Raw genomic sequence first — 9,803 nt, forward strand, 5'->3', positions numbered from 1 at the left:
GAAACTGGATGTTTAGCTGAAGCGAGTTCTAAGCAGGGTGTTGAAGGTGCAGTTAGTTCCTCTGACTTACAGTAAAATGCAAGCAGTGAGAAATGACTTACAGGCGGAATTGTTAAGCAAAAGGAAGCAGAATGTAAAGACTTGGAAAATTTTCAGCCTATCCATATAGCAAAAAATGAGAACACTGAGGGTATGGCCAAAGTACTGATAAGATCAGTGTGATTGAGCCTTCTGAACAGAAGCCAGGAAACTCTTCTCCAGGACAGTGGAAGAATGACCCTGACGGCACATCAGTGGTCAAAAGAGCCACCTCTCCCATGACAGGCCTATAATAGAAGGGCCTAGGGGGCTGAGTGGTTCAAAGGAAGGGCCTCCAGTACCAATGGGAACTGTGCACAGTACCTGGCACCACTTCACATGGTGGGGGGGGGGGGGGCTTGCTCTCTGCACTCTCTTGCCATGTGCTTCTGCCACTCCAGCTGTGCTCTTGTGCGCCCTGGTATAGCATGGACTTCATTGGCCACCTGCCCAGAGGGTACAGGTCCATGTGGCCCTATCTCATAGTGCATAGGTCAAGGGGGTATGGCTGCCTTCACCTTGATTTCAAAAGGGGCCATCTGGGCAAAACTCGGGCTTTGAACCCCAGTCCTGGAGATCACAGGGCCCGGGTAGAGAGTCTCTGCAGGGAAGGCCATTCTGAGCCCTGTGGGTACAAGGCCATCCCAAAGGGGCCCAAAAGACAGAGCATTGAGTCAAAGATTATTCTTAAGCCCTAAGATTTAATGTTGTTTGTGCTGTGTGGTCTTGGACTTACCTAAGACCTGTCACTCCTTTCTTCTTTCCTATTTCTCCTTTTAGGACTAGGAATGTCTGTCCTGTGCCTGTCCCACCATTTTATCTTGGAAACACATAATTTGTTTGGTTTTGCAGGTTCCTAGATAGAGAGGACTTTGCCTCAGGATGACTCATACCTTGATTCTTACCCCTATCTGATTTAGATGCAACTTTGGACTTTCAGACTTTTGAGTTTGGAACAAGTTAAGACTTTTTGGCTGTTAGGATGAAATGAATGAATTTTGTCCTGACCAGGGGTGGAATGCCATCGACTGAATGTCTGTGTCACCTAAAATTAGTATGTTGGAATCTAACCCCCTAATGTGATATATTTAGAGGTGAGACTTGGGGGATGATCAGAATGTGAGGGTGGAGCCCTTATGAATGGATTAGTATCTTTACGAAGGAGAAGGCAAGGAGCTCCCTTGCCCCTTCTGCCACATGAGGACGCAGTGAGAAGACAGCCATCTGTGAACCAGGAAGCTGGCTCTTACCAGACACAGTATCTGCTGGGGCCTTGATCTTGGACTTTTTTAGAACTGCAATAAATAAGTTTGCTGTTTATAAGCCATCCAGTCTATGATATTTTTGTTATAACAGCCAAAATGGACTAAGACAGTTATTTTTTTTTTAAACTTTTCTTCAGAGGGATTTTTTAAAGGAATTTCTTATATATCAGTTTCCTTCAGGATCCTTGTTTTCGTATATGTTTAATTCCAATAAAGTCATTTTTGTAGTGTTTTATAGTAGTGACTAGCTTTCTGATATAACCAAGTTATTTATAAATGCTTATTCCTAATCCACTTACTTAAGACACATTAAAATTTAGGTATGGTTTCAGCAGTAGTGTATCATGCAGGAAAGCTGCCGGAATTTATAACTGTCAGTAAGGGATGCATTTTAAAACAATTTTAATGACAAGATTTCCCAAAAAGTATACAATAAGCTGGTTACCAGTCTAATTTTTCAACCAGCTGGATGTTAAGTTCAAGTATAGAATGAGCAGTGATTCCAGGGATAGCAGCCTGCTCTGCTGGGATAGCTGGCTGCTTTTTAGGACCTGCTGCCCCCTGCCCCAGTGTTAAAGGTTTAATTTAACTTATATTGGAAGATGCAAACTTGGAAAATCCATAGGTATGAATTTAATAAACTAAACCAAATACAACTTTTTGGCTAGTGATAATGAACACTGAAAGTGAATCTTTCCCGTAATTTGGTTGACCTTCACAGAACCTGTTCCCCATTTATTTGCCTCTAGATGTCTTAGAAACCCCAGAAAAGAGAAAAACAGAATAATACATTCCAATGTAGTATGTATCAGTGAGATAGCATAGTATTATCCATGATAACACTTAGCATGGTTAAGAACAGTACCTCTTAGGCATTCACTCAGTATCTGCCCAATGAATAACAAAACAATCAATGGCTATATTTTTGAAATATTTGTTATAGTAACCAGTTAAAAAGTTTTGCTGTTTAAAAAATATACCCTCTCTCCACTATTTCATTCTATATATAATTACTCTATTGAGCACCTCCTAAATTCAGACATTGAACTATTTCCGAAGGCAGAGGGTAATGCAAAGGTAAAAAATACACAAATACTACCCTTAGAGGTTCACACACTAATGGTATTTTAAAGAAAATACCCATCTATGAGGACCACATGAACATGTGTTCAATGGGATGTTGGCACATTCAGTAGAGACCATGCCCCTCGCACCATCTCAGGTGCCATCTAATGTATCTCTGTCCCCATTCGATCAGAAGGTTCAGGCTAGCTGGGTATGTCATTTGCCCAGGTACACTTCCTGGCACTGCTGGAGGTGAATAAGGTACATTTTACAGTCTTGTCTGTAAGCTGAATACATGGTCAGTACACCTGAAAAGGTCAATTTAACAAATTTTCATCAAGCAAAGCAGGAATTGATTGTTTATTACAGTTAAACACAGAACCCAAGAGAGTGGTGCATCCGAGATCTTCAACAAATAATTTTCGAATGAGTGAAAATAGTTCTAATGCAAGTATGACACTGTGCTAGGTGTTAAAGGAGACAGAAATGAAGAGGTAGTCCTCTATCCCTCAGCAAGGATAAAGCCAGTAAGTATGCAATTACAGCACAGATTTAAAGAATTATTACATAAGCTAAAAATTACTCTGTTTGAAAATATGTTTTACTTGATTCTCACATTTGCATCACGAGATAAACATCAATACCATTTTTTCAGAGGAAGAAACTTCATCAAGAGGTAATGACAAAAGATGGAATGCTAAGGAATTTCCCACTCTTGTAATTGCAATGAAGGAAAATTGAAATGTTGGATAAAAGGTGAGAAACATGACAGCTCCTGGAAGACAGCACAGCTCATGGAAGAGCATGGAGAGTTGCCCAGTCTCAAAGTCCTACTAGAAATCTGATCAGGCAGGCTAATCTCCTCACTCCATTTTCCAATGGTCCGGAATGGCATGGTGCTGCGTCTTCACTGGAGGGTGTGGCAGAGATGGGCTGGGTGCTAAGGTTGAAGTGGCAGTGGTGCCTCTTCACATACTATGTAAACAAAAAGCAAGCAGTGGATTCTAAAATATTCTGTAATTACCTCGCTTAGTGGTAAACTTTCTTACAGTTCATTAAACTTTCTTACAGTTCGTTCTGCTGCTTCTCCACAAGGGAGCCAGTCATATGAACTCATACAACTTTGAGATGTGTAGTTGCTGGGTTTACCTCAAGATTCAATTCCAGCAGAGATGAATATCCATCCGGGCACCTGTGGAGGAAAAAGAGCCTAATCATGAGACAGGTGGTATAATGTGAGCAACTAACGAACTATGATGATGATGGTGGTGGTGGTGGTGGTGGTAGTAGCGAGCTCTTTCTAGTGCTCCTATACTGCCGGTACCATTCTGATTGCATGGACTTCCTATGTACTGACTCATTTCAATTCTCATGATCCTGTGAGATAAGATAACCCCAATTTTACAGATGAAATTTTTAAAAAGTGTCTTACACCAAGGAACTCAACTAGCTTATGTCCACAAAACCATTATTTGACATGGCTCCAGAGGCTACATTCTAAACCACTATGCCTTGTGCTTCTTTCATCTCTGTGCGGTATGTGGTATGTCATTGTGTGTTAACTCAGAAACATAGGAAACAGAAATAAAGGAAGACGATGGTATGTTACCTCATGTGTTCTCTCAAGTTGATGTTTATGATGGGATGCCCACGCGGCTTTGAGGGGTTTTGTTTAAGGGTATGCTCTCTCTTAGAGATGTGCTTTTGCTTCTGCTAGTATCCCAGTGGTGTTTCCGATCGAAGACCACTTTTATGCTGTTCTGTCAGTTTGCTGCTTCCCAATGGATTATGCATTTTAAATAGGAAAACCAAAACAATGAGGATAAGTCTTAGTGACAAATTCTCAGTGAGCAATTTTTTTCTTTACCTGTAGCACAAGCCTGAACAGTCAAACTTTCTCTTGAGTTCTATTTGCCAGTGGAATTTTTTCTTTTCTAGCTCACACTTTACACTGAAGTGTATCCCTTTGAAAGTTCCTGTTTTATTGGTAGTCTCTGTTCCAGTACTACATCTTTGCTTCAGCCCATGACTCATCTCCTGTCTCATCTTAGCAGCTGAAATCTAAGCCACGGCCAATGAAGATTGGTAACTCTTCTCTGGGATGCCAAAGCAAGTGTCAGCCTGTGTTTAATAGTCAGAAATTTCAGATTGTGCCTGATTTTGACCTCTACTGAATTTTATTACTCTCTTAGGAGCTTCACTTCCCATTTACATAGCTTTTGGTTATACTTTAGCTAGACTTTGTAGGTATGCTAGGTTTTAAGATGATCTTGCAATATTGCCAGCAATGGAACTGATCTATTTTTTTAACAGCACATAATTTTATTATAAAATAAAATATTCAGGGGATAATGCTTTAAACACAAAATTTAAAACAATTTGAACTTTCATATTATTACTATTTGTGTAGATCTAATCTACAACTAAATGTTTTCAATTTGAAATTATGTATATTAATTCTTTTTCTATCATATTATCGAATTCCAGATTCTCTTAAAATATGTTTAATGTCTCTAATACTGTTGTTAGATTAAAAACAGATTCACCTAAAACGGTGCAATCTCTCCTGCAATCCAGGCTCAGATAAATTTATTTTGGAAAATTATAGAAACAATCCTCGCCTTGAGTAGTTTTAACATGTTTGCTCAAATTGTCTTAGCTAATAGTTATTCAACATAATTTATTTGAGTTTTAATTCTTTTCATTATAACTGTTAGAAACAAACAGAAATTGGTGTTTTGGGTTTTGTTTTTTGTTTTGTTTTGTTTTGTTTTTTAGAATTCTTGACTATGAAGGAATAGGCCCATAGAGAGAGACTGAAAGAAGCAATTTGAATGACAAAATATTTCTCTGGTTTCACCCCCCAACCCTTGTCAGTCTACTATAGGGGGCAGCACCAGCTCATGGGCTCTTCAGTAAACTCTGCTCATTGTTTTTTTCTTCAGCCAAGAATATATTGGTACTAATCTAGAACTTTTAATAAATAGAATCAAGGGATTTTGGAGTTAAAGGGGCACTAAGGGCTGTCTACTCTACACTCTATGATATAAATGAAGAAACTGAGAGAGGCCCAGATAGTGCCCAAAGTTACACCATGAATTCGTACTTAGAACCAAAAGTAAAAGTACAGATCTCCACTTATATTCCAGTTTCCTTCCACCGCACCAAAAATTTAGCAGTGATTTAAAAACATTGTGATGTAACATCTTTCATAACATTGGAATCTTAGCGATAAAAAAAACTGTTTCAAATTGTTCTAATGTTCTAAATCATTTTTTAAAGTTAAAATTGATTTTATTAATATGTTCTCGCTCCCCTCCAAACTTTCTCCCCGAAATAAATATCCCCTCATTTGAAGGGGGAGGGGAGGCGTCTTAGGGCCAGTTCGGAGCTGGTGCCTAATCCCTCAGGCTGAGGGGCTGGGGTGGAATTTCAGTACATCTGAGAGGGTGGGGCCTGGCGGTATGCCTGTGCCTTGTGTCAACCTGGCGCTCAAGCCTTGGGCGTGGTGTTGGAGGCGGAGGCCTTGTGCAAATGCTGAGCTTCCTTAGTGCCAACTGTCTGGTGTGAGCCAGCGCAGGTCTCCTTTTCTATGCTGGAACCAGAGACAGGGTAGTCGCAGACCCTCTAAGGCTCCTCTGAGCAGAGACCCAGGCCTCACAAAGGTCATACCCGTTCCCATCCTTCCACACCGCTGTTCGGTCGAGTCTGGCTTTGGCTGTCTGGAGGGCGGACTGAGGGGCAGGGGCTGGCTCCTGATGAAAGAAGGAATGATGAGTGGGTGGGGCCTCCTGCTGGCCGGCGCGCCGGACTGTCCCTGTCCTTTCTGGAAGGCACTCCCGCCGGCCTCCTGGATGGGAGTAGTAAACTTCCCTTTCCTGCAGCACCAGCTGCTGACCAAGAAGCCAGAAAGCAGTCCCACCCAGCGGGAGGGCTAGGCTTACCTCCCCACCCCACGCCCTCCCCCCACAAGATGGGCCACAGCAGCGAGATGGGAGTGTAGTCGCGCACTGAAAGTTCTCCTACACCAATCCGAGCCGCCGTGCAACGCTGCTTCTGCGATCGAGAGCAGCAGCAGCTGAATCCTGCACATAGGTGTGTGTGTGTGTGTGTGTGTGTGTGAGAGAGAGAGAGAGAGAGAGAGAGAGAGAGAGAGAGAGAGAGAGAGAAGCAAGGACAGATGCCTCAAAGCGTGGCAAAGGAGTACACAGGACGGCAAATATCTTAAAGCAGGTTTGCATTCTCCCCTACGCGTAGGAACGCAGGGAGTTAGTCTTGGGATAAGGGAGGAGCAGGATGTTTGGGCTAGCAGTCTCCAGGTGCAGAAAGGAGGGACTGAGGGTCACATCCTTTCATAGCTCCTAACTTATGCCCCGTCCCTGGGCATCGTGTGCCATGGAGATGGTGGGATCCTGCCCCAACCCGGCCATTGCGTTCAATAGCCCGAGAACAGGAATGCGGCTTACGTTTCAGCTGCTTGCACAGTTACTCCTTAAGGCTTGCAATGTATTTTCTTAAGAATAACTCCACAGGAAGCTGGAAGGGCTGCGGAGAAGCCCAGGCAGAAGGCACTGTGAAGTCGCCGGGAGGGCATGACGTGCAGTCCGTGAACTTGAGTAAGTCTGCACTCCAGGAGCTGTCCCGAGGGCTGGGCTGGTGCCTGGCACCTGCTCTTGGGTGGAGGCGCCCAGGAGCGCCCGCTCCAGTCCCAGCACCAGGAGCTGCCGGAGCGGCGCGAGCCTCGGGCTTAGAACCATGGTACGGATCTGGCGGCCGCTGCCCTCTATGTTCTAATGTTCCAACGCGGTTTAAAGCACATACTTATAGTCTACCTCAATAAACCAGAGTGATTTCACAGTCTAACTATAGAAAGGAAACTAAATTACCGTCGTACAACAGCAACAGAAATATTTAAATTGTTTACATCATGGGGAACATAGAAGTTTATATATTCATCCATTCATCCATTGATACAATGATGGACGTGTATATGCATATTTATTTGTGTACGTGTAAAAGGCTATTATTTGTTTGCTAGATTTTCCTGCTTTGAAGAACTGTTATTGTCAGTTCGAAAGGAGTGTTAGTCCAGCAAAGACAATGAGGCCATTATTCTAAGTAAGGAAACCTAATACAGCTAATGGGAAATTGAGCACAATGCTTGCCTAGATGGGACCTAATTTAGCTTCATGTTGTCCTGACAGGTGGCATACAGATGACATGGTTTGATGGGGAATATTTTATTAAGGAATCAGGCATACAAGTTGACAGTCAGCTATATACCTGGCAGATTTCAGTGTCTATTCTATTCCCTTCAATTGCTTTGCTATTATTTTCTCTACTAGTAAAAATTTCCTGTTTTTCTCTGCATTTCATATGTTTGCATATCTCTCTCCATTCTATTTGGTTTTGTGATTTTCTGTTTATGACATGTTCATGCCACTGGTTTGAGATGTGGTCATGGGACCTGCCTCGACATGAAAATCAGGAAGAACTTACACTGTTTTCTTTACTGATAGTTCTATAACTTTCAAAGGGAAACTATATATTGCTGGTGTTTTGAGAGATTACTTTGTGAATGAAACCACTTGCGAGACAGACACAGAAAGGAAATACAAAGTATTTTTATTCTGATAAGGCTATTTTAAGGACATGTGGTGTTCTCTGCAGCAAAGTTTTACAGAATGGTGTAGAATCAAATTACCCTCTCTGTCTCAGGCAGAGCTAGAAAAACAGAGTGATCCCTGGTAGAAGCTTGACCCTATAAAACATACCGCAAAGAGGAACTAGGAATGTGTGCCTTCTCCAAGATAAGTTGCCTCCCCAAAGAGACACAAAAAGAGTGGTCTGAGACACTTTGGCCCAGTTCCTTTTTCCAACTCAGTGGCTGGGTTAGTCATTCCTACTCTCTGAGGCCAGTGCATGAGAGGATGGAACAGCCAGGAGTGCTAAGGCCACTGCCATTACATGGGGGATGTCCAGACGGGAATATAATTGTGGTAGAGGTTGTCTGGTCCTCCCCTATCTCTCTTCCCCTTCTCCCCTTATGTTATATAGCGCCCAATTTCAGAGATTCACAGTGAAGCCTGGAAGAAACACAGCATTTCCCTGAAGTGGTGACATGACAAAGTTCTAGTCCATTAAAAGTGAAGTAATTGACACTTATCGTTTGTTTCTCATTGGTCCTCTCCTCCTCCCTTTATGCTTGGCCCAAGAAAACCAGATCAAGGCTTTGACGGTGGATACCTCTGGAAAGTGGAATTGGGTGAGTCATCTTTATTTTTACATACTTCTTTATTGCTTGAATTTATTATAATAAATATTAATTTTATAATGTAAAATATTAAACATCAACTTTTAACTGTTTCCTATAGTTGCACTCTCTCGCATGCCATATTTTAGTCTCTAATTTAGGACTTTCTGACTTTTGAAGGAACAGCATTCATTGGGAGATTTTCCTAAATCTCAACGTAGGGGACCCATCCCACTTCCCTTAACCCCCCCACCCCGATTTATTTGCTCTGGGGTCAGATCTGGGTATGGGTACTTTCCAAAAGTCTCTTCTTAGGTCTTTGTTGGGTGTAGTGCAGGATAAGAACCATTGGACATCAGTCACCAACTCCTCACCGGGGCACATTAGTGTCACCTAGAGTGCTTTGAAAAATCTCATGCCCTGATTATATTTCAGAGCAAAATCACCAGAATCTGGAGTTCCTCAGATGGTTGCAAGGCGCAGCTAAGTTTGGAAACAGCTGTTACTCCCCAGAAACCTCTTGGAAACTTCTTTCCAATTTGTAAGCAAGCTGATAAAATAAGCTTTGTTGTTTTATCTATAGCTTAGCCAAATGAATCGAGTTTTTAGGTGAAATACAGGATGCCTGGTTAAATTCAAATTGCAAATATTAATTTTTTGTAGAAGATCATCCCATACAATGTTTGACTTGCACCCATAAAAAATTATTCATTGCTTGTAAGAAAATCACATTTAATTGGGCTACCTATATTTTTACTTATGAAATCTGGCAACCCTACAAGCAAAGTAAAAACAGTACTCCAAAAATCACTGAAGGATACTATAGACTTCTCTGTATGTAAAGGAGCTTTAAGAAGATTGACTACTTGGTGTCCCTGGGTGGCTCTGTCGGTTAAGTGGCTGCCTTGGGCCTGGGTCATGATTCCAGGGTCCTGGGATCCAGAGTCTTCACTGGGCTCCTTGCTTAGCAGGGAGTCTGCTTCTCCCTCTGTCCCTCCCCCGCTCATGCTCTCTCTCTCAAATAAAAAATTAAATTCTTTAAAAAAAAAAAAAAAAGGAGAAGAAGAAGAAGACTGAATACTTAAGGAAGATGCGAAGAGTGATCCCCTTGCAAATGCCCAGTAAAACAATCTACAAGTTGT

General features: G+C 42.1%; 2 long non-coding RNA genes across 5 annotated transcripts; one reads left to right on the top strand and one right to left on the bottom strand.

The window, feature by feature from the left end:
- Positions 1–1,961: 1,961 nt before the first annotated feature.
- On the bottom strand, positions 1,962–7,009 carry LOC131825037 (uncharacterized). Of its 4 annotated transcripts, XR_009351097.1 has the most exons (5): positions 6,875–6,991; positions 6,081–6,163; positions 4,018–4,179; positions 3,478–3,600; positions 1,962–3,383 (listed from the first exon to the last, which is right to left on the bottom strand). It is a non-coding gene; the product is annotated as an uncharacterized LOC131825037 (long non-coding RNA). The 4 variants fall into 4 exon arrangements; XR_009351096.1 differs by having other exon boundaries at positions 1,962–3,600; XR_009351099.1 differs by lacking the exon at positions 6,081–6,163 and having other exon boundaries at positions 1,962–3,600; positions 6,875–7,006.
- Positions 6,181–8,673, top strand: LOC131825038 (uncharacterized). The gene is made up of 3 exons (XR_009351100.1): positions 6,181–6,641; positions 6,928–7,166; positions 8,624–8,673. It is a non-coding gene; the product is annotated as an uncharacterized LOC131825038 (long non-coding RNA).
- Positions 8,674–9,803: the final 1,130 nt, after the last annotated feature.

This window comes from Mustela lutreola, chromosome 2 (genome assembly GCF_030435805.1).
Source record: "Mustela lutreola isolate mMusLut2 chromosome 2, mMusLut2.pri, whole genome shotgun sequence".
Lineage (NCBI taxonomy): Eukaryota > Metazoa > Chordata > Mammalia > Carnivora > Mustelidae > Mustela > Mustela lutreola.